Consider the following 7909-nt stretch of genomic DNA (forward strand, 5'->3'; position numbering starts at 1 on the left):
TGAGTTTGTGCTGGCTCTGTGCTAGGCACTGGCGATGCAATGGTTTGGGAACACAGGTCTGGTCTTAACCTCATGGAGCACCCAGGCTGGTGTGAAAATAGGGACTCAATCAAGCCACTTAAGTGAGATGGCTGCTGTGAAGAACGTATGCAGGGTGTTCGAGGAGAGCAAAATGAGGGATGGCCTCCCTGAGGAGGTGTCATTGAGCTGAGTTGCAGGGTGTCAAGTGACTGGCTGACCGGGCCAGGCTGTGCTGGATGTGTAGGTGGGTAGGGTGGACAGAGGAGTGCTTCATAAATGAGACTCTACACAGGGACAGGTAGCCACAAAAGACACCGCTGTGGCCTGAGGCTGTATTAACAGATGCGAGAGTGAAGGTTGTGAGGGGCAGCTTCTGCTAAGGGCGCCAAGCCCCCACTTCAACCTGGAGGTTTGGCTCCTGTGTTACGGGCAGGACTGAGATGAAGCAGCCCAGCCTTGAGCAGAGGGGTCCATGGGGAGAAGGCCAAAAAGTCCTTCATGGAAAGGCAGGCAGGGGGAAGGCTGAGGCTCAGAGAGGCAGGAGAGGGTGGAGGTCAGGAGGGAGGCTCTGGCATGAGATGCCCACGTGGAGTTCTGGCTCCTCCACATTGGGCGACTGACTCATCTCTCGTGCCTCTGTTTACCTATCCGTTAAATAGGGATGTGAGGAGAATAACGGCACCTGCATCAAAGGATTGATGAGAAAATGAAATGAGTTAAATCATTCAGCACTTGGAACAATGCCTGGCACACAAAAGGAGCACAATGAATGTTGAGTGATGGAATGTTAGTCATCATTATTTTAACTGTATGAAAAATATAATTTTGAACAAGGCTCTGAAGATGGGTTGGCTCGGGAGGCAGCACATGCTCTGTCACTGTCAGGTATGGAGACAGGGCCCAGGCACCTACTGGCTTTTGCAGCCTTGGCCCAGCTTGGTCTGAGAGCACCAGATGGGGTGTGCCAGACTGGGGGCTGCAGCAGTTCCAAAGAGAAGGACAAAGGTGACAGTGGGGGGCCTGGGGAGGTCGAGGGATGCACACAAAGTTATCCTGAGGGCTCCGGCTTGTGTTCCAGTGTGCTTCTGCCCTGGGAATTTGCTAGCTCCCGCACGGCTCAGCAAGTCCAGGGATGGAGGCCCAGCACGCCCTTCCAGTGCTCAGCGACCGAACTCCCTTGCCATTTTTCTACAAGTCAACCTAACTGTGTTCTTCCCCTGCTTAAATCTCTCATGGTTCCCATCACTCTCCATTACTCAAAAGTCCTCCTGGCCCTCTTGTCCCCTGCTACGCACAGGTTCCTAGGCCACTGTAGGCTCCAGGTTCAAGGGTGTCCTTGTGATCCACCTGAATACACCTGGTAACACGCGAGTTTACAGATGCAGCCCTTCCCTGCACCTTATACACCTAACGTGTACACTCACTCATTCACTCAGCAACCCCATGACGTCTGGGCTGAGATTATTCCCACTGGCCCTGGACCCAGTGGAGAGAAAGTCTGAAGGGAATGATCCATGGGATGCCAGGAGAGACTGACGGGGTTCAGGGCTGGGGTGATCACGGCAAAGCAGTAGGCCTGGGAGTGAGCCAGTGACAGAGGGAAGCCCTAGGAGCAACCAAGAGACCCCCAAGAGCAGGGGGAATGATGACCCCAACCCCTGGAACACTGGGACTCAGGGAGTGGGTTGAACCATGGCAAGAAGGGGGTAGCAGCAGTTATGGCCTATTGACGGAGCAGCTTCTGGAACCAGGAAAAGATGAGCCATGGGCAGATGGGGAGGGGACACCAGGAAGCTTTAGGAGAAAGGACCAACCGGTTGAAGGGAAAGCGCCTCAATCACCCAGCGCAGAGGGCTGGAGGAGCCTTCTGTCAAGGATTCGAAGTTCTGGGAAGAACTGGTGGTGGACTCAGTCTAGATGTCAGTGGATTATGTTTGATGCAGGGGAAAGAGTCCTGGACAGGAGGATCAGGAGACATGGGTTCTGGTTACGGCTCTGCCACCAGCCTACTGGGGTGTTACGTAAGCTCCTTTCCCTCTGGGTCTCAGTTTCTCTATTTGGAAAATGGCAGTGGCAGTGGGTTTGGACTGCTCAGCCTGGGAAGGCCCTCCAGTCTCTGGCACTCTGAGCATCTCTGGGCCCATGTCCCACCTGGCCAGTGCCTCTCAGGCTTTTAAAGTTAAATGCTGCCACCCTGAGACCGAGATTCAGGTAGGGAGAAGCCATGTGCCCGGCGCTAGGGTCTGAGTGGGCCTGAAGTCTCCTAGAGGAGATGGATGAGCAGGGCCACCTTGGGCCCTGGAGATCTGGTCTGTGTGGACACAGGGGGAAGCAAGTACGGGTGCTGACTTTGGTTTTCCTTCTTCAAACCCAACCCGTCAGGGGCCGTTCTCACAGGTCTGTGCTAAGTGCACCAGGGGACTCACCGTTGGAGGGATCCGATGGGTTCCCAGGTGTGTAAAACAGACCCCTGGTCATCCTCAGAGTGGTCTGCACAGCCTGTGGCTGAAACGACCACTGCCTCCAGTATTCCTTAGCTTCAGTCTGGTGGGAGTAAGAAAACGCCCCCAGAAGTGTCCCACATACTGCCACAAAGAGATTCCACAACCTGGCAAAATATCCCATTTCAGAGAATCCCAGACTCGCAGTTGGAGTGGGGGCCCCTCAGAGATCATCCACCTGGAGTGACTGTGGCCTAGCGCAGAGAATGGAGCGGCCCCAGCAACAGAGCCAACACCTAGTAGAGGTGGACCCTGAACCAGGTCCCTGGACCACAGTGCAGTGACCTTGTGCAGCTCTCAGAGGCTGGCCTTTGTGAGCAAGGTGCAGAGAAAGAGCTTGGCCAGGAGGCAGGGTCCTCATCTCAACAACGCGCTGACTTGCTGTGTGACCTTGGTAAATAATGTCTCTTGGGGGGCTGCCTCAGTTTCCCCTTCTGTGCACTGAAGGCTTGGCTCTGGCAACGTATGCCCCTTGGAAGAGCCATTCAAGGCTCCAGGACTAACTGCTTCAGAGCATGAACCTCTCTCCTTTGCCAGACTTGGTGCCCACAGCTGGGCTGGATCAGATCCACCTCTGGGTCCCCAGCCCTGATCCAGAGTGGGGGCCCAGAGATGCCTGGAACCTACACAGCTCCTTGGGCATGGGCAAGTACTTCACAGCCGTCTTCAGCGCATCTCAGTCAAACACCCCTCCGGGTGCTGCAGGGAGAGTGCAGGTGTCATCAGGATTGGGCAGGGGAGTCCAAAGAGCTGAGTCCACATGGCTCTGGGGAGCCTTGCCAGAGCCTGAAGGCCCTGCCTCCATCCAGAAGCCAACTGGCTCTTGTAAGCAGTCTGGAAAAAGTTTGGCTCCAGAAAGCTCCAGAGAGCTGGTGGGCTGCAGGAAACTTTCAATGGAAGCAGACATTTGCAAGCAGCAACCTGGTTGGTTGATCATGGAGTCCATGGGATCCAGAAGGTCGTCCAGAGTGATCATCAATCCAGGAAAGCCCACCTAGTCTGCACTCTGCTGGGGAAGAAGCAGCAGCTGGAAGAGGAGCTATCCAGCCGTCTACTGGGCGCAAGGCAGGGGCCCGACACCGGCACGCTCTGCCGGCTCTTGTCAACGTTAAGGAACAGGGGACTGACTTCTGGCTAGGAAGTCAGCATCCCTGGGCTCCGGCCCATGCTCTCCAGGAACATGCCAGGTGACCCTGCTCAAGTCACTACTCTTCTCCGGGCCTCAGTTTCCCTTTCAGTTTAATGAGAGGGTTTGAGAAACTGCTAAGGAGCCCTCCAGCTGAGATCCTAACCTGACCCCAGGCTGAACCCACAGAGAAAAAGACTAAAGCAGGTGGCTGGAGGGGGCGTGGGTCGGGTGGCCCCTGGGCAGTGAAGTCCTCACCTGGTGTTTTCACTCTGTGGCCTTGTCCAGAGAGGATCCCCAAACGCGCTAGGCCTGGCATCTTTTTTCCTTCCAAGGTTCCTACGGAAGAAGAGTCTCCCCTGTTGGGGGGGAGGGAGGATGAGGCGAGGGGCAAGGGCAAGACCTCCTTTATCCAGGGTTGAAATTTCCCCAAAGTGGGTGGAGGGCGCTAAGATGGGGGGTGGGTACGGCGCGGGAGGCTTCCCGGGTCCAGGCCCCGCGCGGGGCTCGCGGCTCAGGGGTGGGGGCAGCTCCCGGGCTCTGGCGGAGCCGCCACTCCGCCGGTTGCCTTTAAAAGGCGCCAGCGCGCGCGCATCAGCAGAAGGGCTGCGGCTCTCTTCCAAAATAGGCAAGAACTGGGAGGCCGCGGGAGACGCGCTGCGAGCAGTGCAGACGTCACCCGGGGCCTCCCCACCCCGCCCCCACCCCTTTGCCTGCATCAGATCTCCATGGCAACGGCGTACCGCGGCCGCTGATGAATGAGCTACAGCTAGGAGAGGAGGAGCTCGCAGGCGTGCACGCTCCCTCTTTCGGGCGTCCGGGCCCCGTGGTCGCTCAAGACAAGGCGATGCAGACCCGGCGCTAGGAGGAAGGGGGCGCCCTCATATTCAAAAAGTCTCCAAGACCCATTCATTCCCAAGTGATCCTATCGTGTTCCGAGAACCCAGAAGCTACTAAGCTACTCTGTTCAGGATCCCCGATCCTTTGGTTCAGCGCTCCTCAACTCCCAGGGTTCCCCTTACCCTCGTCTCCCTTCTCACTCGGTCAGCTCTCTCCGCTCCCCAAGAAAATCAGACATCGTGTGGCTCAGCGCCACCGCGTGGCCGATTATGGCGCTGCGTCAGGCATCCTTGTGGCTGGGATCCCGCCGTCTATGTCGCCCTCTGGCGTTTGCGAGAAGGAAGAGCATAAAAAATCTCGGTCTTCACATTAGGACCCTAATTAACAAGGGCATTATTATAGCATTAGCAGTTAACGTTTAGCGAGTGCTCCGGATGTATCGGACACTGCTAAGCGCTTTCCTCGCGTCACTTCATTTCATTCTCACAGCAATCCTGCAATGCAGACTATTATTGTTATTGTTATTATTATTATTACTTCTACTACCATTTTACAGATGAGAAAAAGAGGCTGAGAGAAGTTGCGGCTTGCCAGCGGTCCTACAGCGTAAGGGGCAGAATCGCCACTTGAACTCATGACTGTGTGAAAAGCGCTTGTGACCCCTCACTTCAAAACCCATGATCTCTTTTGACCTATTTCATAGTCTTTTGCGGTAAGTAGGACAGCACTCATTAAAATCATTCGCACTTTACAGATAAGGAGACTGAGGCTCAGAGAAGCGAAATGTTTTACCAGAAGTCTCAGTAGCCATGGATAGAGCCCAGGACTCTAGGCCCGTGATCTAGGGATTTTTAGGATGAGGTGGCTGGATAACGGGGAGTCCAGCACACCCTCTAAGACCTTAGCCCCTAGGAAGAGGGACTGAGGAGCGAGCCCATCCAGGACTACTCCTCCATTAGCAAATGGAGCAGCCCAAGGTCAAGAGAGGGACAGGGGCTCTCTCCATCTCCCAGGGTTCATAGGAGCCAGATGCCCCCATGTCTCTGCATATGTGTGATGTATACTGTACTTCACATTCGGTGGTGGTGTCTTTTACTGTAGTTTTCCTGCTTGTGCTGGACCCATTGCACTTATATACTATTGGGGTGAGAAAATGCTTCCTGGTTTCAGCTTGCGGCTCTTAAATCGACCTGCCCTATTTTCCAGTGAATAACTGTTCTCTGGTCTATTGCTTTCTTATTTTCTTGCAGAGATGTTGACTCCATGCAAGTCTCTGGGGGCTATTGGTGGTTTGTTCTTACTTGCTTGTATTTTGGGGCTCATGAGTGTACCTTGTCATCTAGTTTTGTTGTAAACTTAGATTGTGTGATTTGGGATTATTATCTAGTTGCTCTGGTTTTAAGTGGAGATTCGTGGAGATTCAGACCTGTGCCTCTACCACTGCTGCTGTCTTCTGCGTTATTCTTAGCTAACCCACTTGGGGATGCCAAGGGTTTGAGTGTAAACCATTACAAGGAATCCAAGGGGCTGGTGGTCACAGCTTCTAAAGCTCCAGTTAAAGGCACTGCTGCCAGGGTGGTTTAGATTTTTCAAGAATTTACAATGAACCATCAGCTACAAGGCATGTTGTCCCCATGTGGGTGACAGTAACTCCACTTACCAGCTCCTGGACTGCTGAGGCCTGTTGATGGCCATCTTGTCCCATTCAAGGGCACCGGCTCCATCAACAGCTTTCCTTCATCCTGGATGGCTCTGCTGTTTTCCCATGAGCTTGTGAACAGAATTTGCTGCCGTTATGGCAATCCTGAAAGGGCTGGAGAAATCCATCCAGAAGTGACCTTTTTCTTGACTTCCTCAGCTGTGTCCCCAAGCAGCTTCTCCTAAATGCTTCCTACGGTTTCCTCCAGCTACTGACTAGTATTAGGGTGTCCCCTCTTTCGGACCCCAAAGTTTCTTCTTCTTCTTTTTTTTTTGTGAGGAAGATCAGCCCTGAGCTAACATCTGCCAATCCTCCTCTTTTTGCTGAGGAAGACTGGCCCTGGGCTAATATCCGTGCCCATCTTCCTCCACTTTATATGGGATGCCGCCACAGCATGGCTTGACAAGCAGTGGGTCTGTGCGCGCCCAGAATCCGAACCCCAGGCTGCCACAGCGGAACGCGCACTTTATCGCTACGCCACCAGGCCAGCCCCCCAAAGATTCTCCTACAAGGTGTATTTACAGTTGCCCACCTAGTCCCTCTCTGCCTCCTGACATGAATGTCCTCTGGAACAGCCAGCAGCTCCAGGAAGTCTATAGGGGTGGGACAGTTTGGGACCAGTTGGTAAATTCCCTGTCCAGTCACCATTTCACCATTGGCTTCTACTCATCCGTGTGTGATTTCCCACCCATCCCATATCCGTCCCCACGTGGCTCCCAGGGGTGTGCTCCCTGCCCAAGGTTTTAGCGTCACAGTAGTGGGGGATGGGCACAGGGATGTGGCCTCTCAGCTGTGGTTTTCCGTGGCTGTTCAGTTCTGATTTCCACCAGGCAGGGCCAAGAACTGTCTTACAAGCATTTTCAATTGGAGCCACACCTAGTAAATTCTTATAAACCAACCATACTCCTCGTGGTGCAGGTAGGCCACTCATTGAAGATAAAATTTGCCACATTATTCCTATAGTCAGTGGGGCCAAACTTTGTGGCATTGTACCCATTCAGATTTGTTTAATCCTTGAGGTTCTGTATCAGTTAACTATTGCTTTGCAACACACAACCCCAAAACACAGTATCTTAAAACACCACACATTTATTATTGCACCCGAGTCTATGGATAAGCTGGAAAGGTCTTCTGGTTTGGGGTGTTTTAAGTTAGTGCTCTGTGGTCACCTGCAAGTTGGATAGGCAACTCTGCTAATCTTGGCTGGGGTCTCTCACATGTTTGGGGATCAGCTTGCTGTAGACCAGTCTAGCATAGTCTCAAAGGGGACAGTTGGACTCTCCTCCACGTGGGCTTCATCCTCCGGCAGCCTAGACTGGGCTTGTCCACTTGGAGGTGGCAGGGTTCCTAGAAAAAGGTGGCATACACAGCCTTTTGAGTCCAAGGCATGGAACATGGCACTGTGTCACTTTCTCCACATTCTATTTGGCTAAGGGAGTCACAAGTTCAACCCAGAGTCAGAGTGGGAAGAGACTGCAAAGTTACTGGGCAAACGGTGTGGGTACAGGGAGGCCAATAATTGGGGCCATGAATGCGATTAACCTACCACAGGCCCCGTGAGTTTCCCTATGACAGCCAATTATGGTGACAGTGAATTATGCCTTCTCAAACCTATAATAGGACCATTATTCTATATCGCATTCCTAGCATTAATGTTTACCAGTATATTTTAAACAGGTCCTGAATTTTTATTGTTAGTTTTCACAGGCACCACCCATAAAT

This window comes from Diceros bicornis, chromosome 31 (assembly GCF_020826845.1).
Source record: "Diceros bicornis minor isolate mBicDic1 chromosome 31, mDicBic1.mat.cur, whole genome shotgun sequence".
In the NCBI taxonomy this organism is placed as follows: domain Eukaryota; kingdom Metazoa; phylum Chordata; class Mammalia; order Perissodactyla; family Rhinocerotidae; genus Diceros; species Diceros bicornis.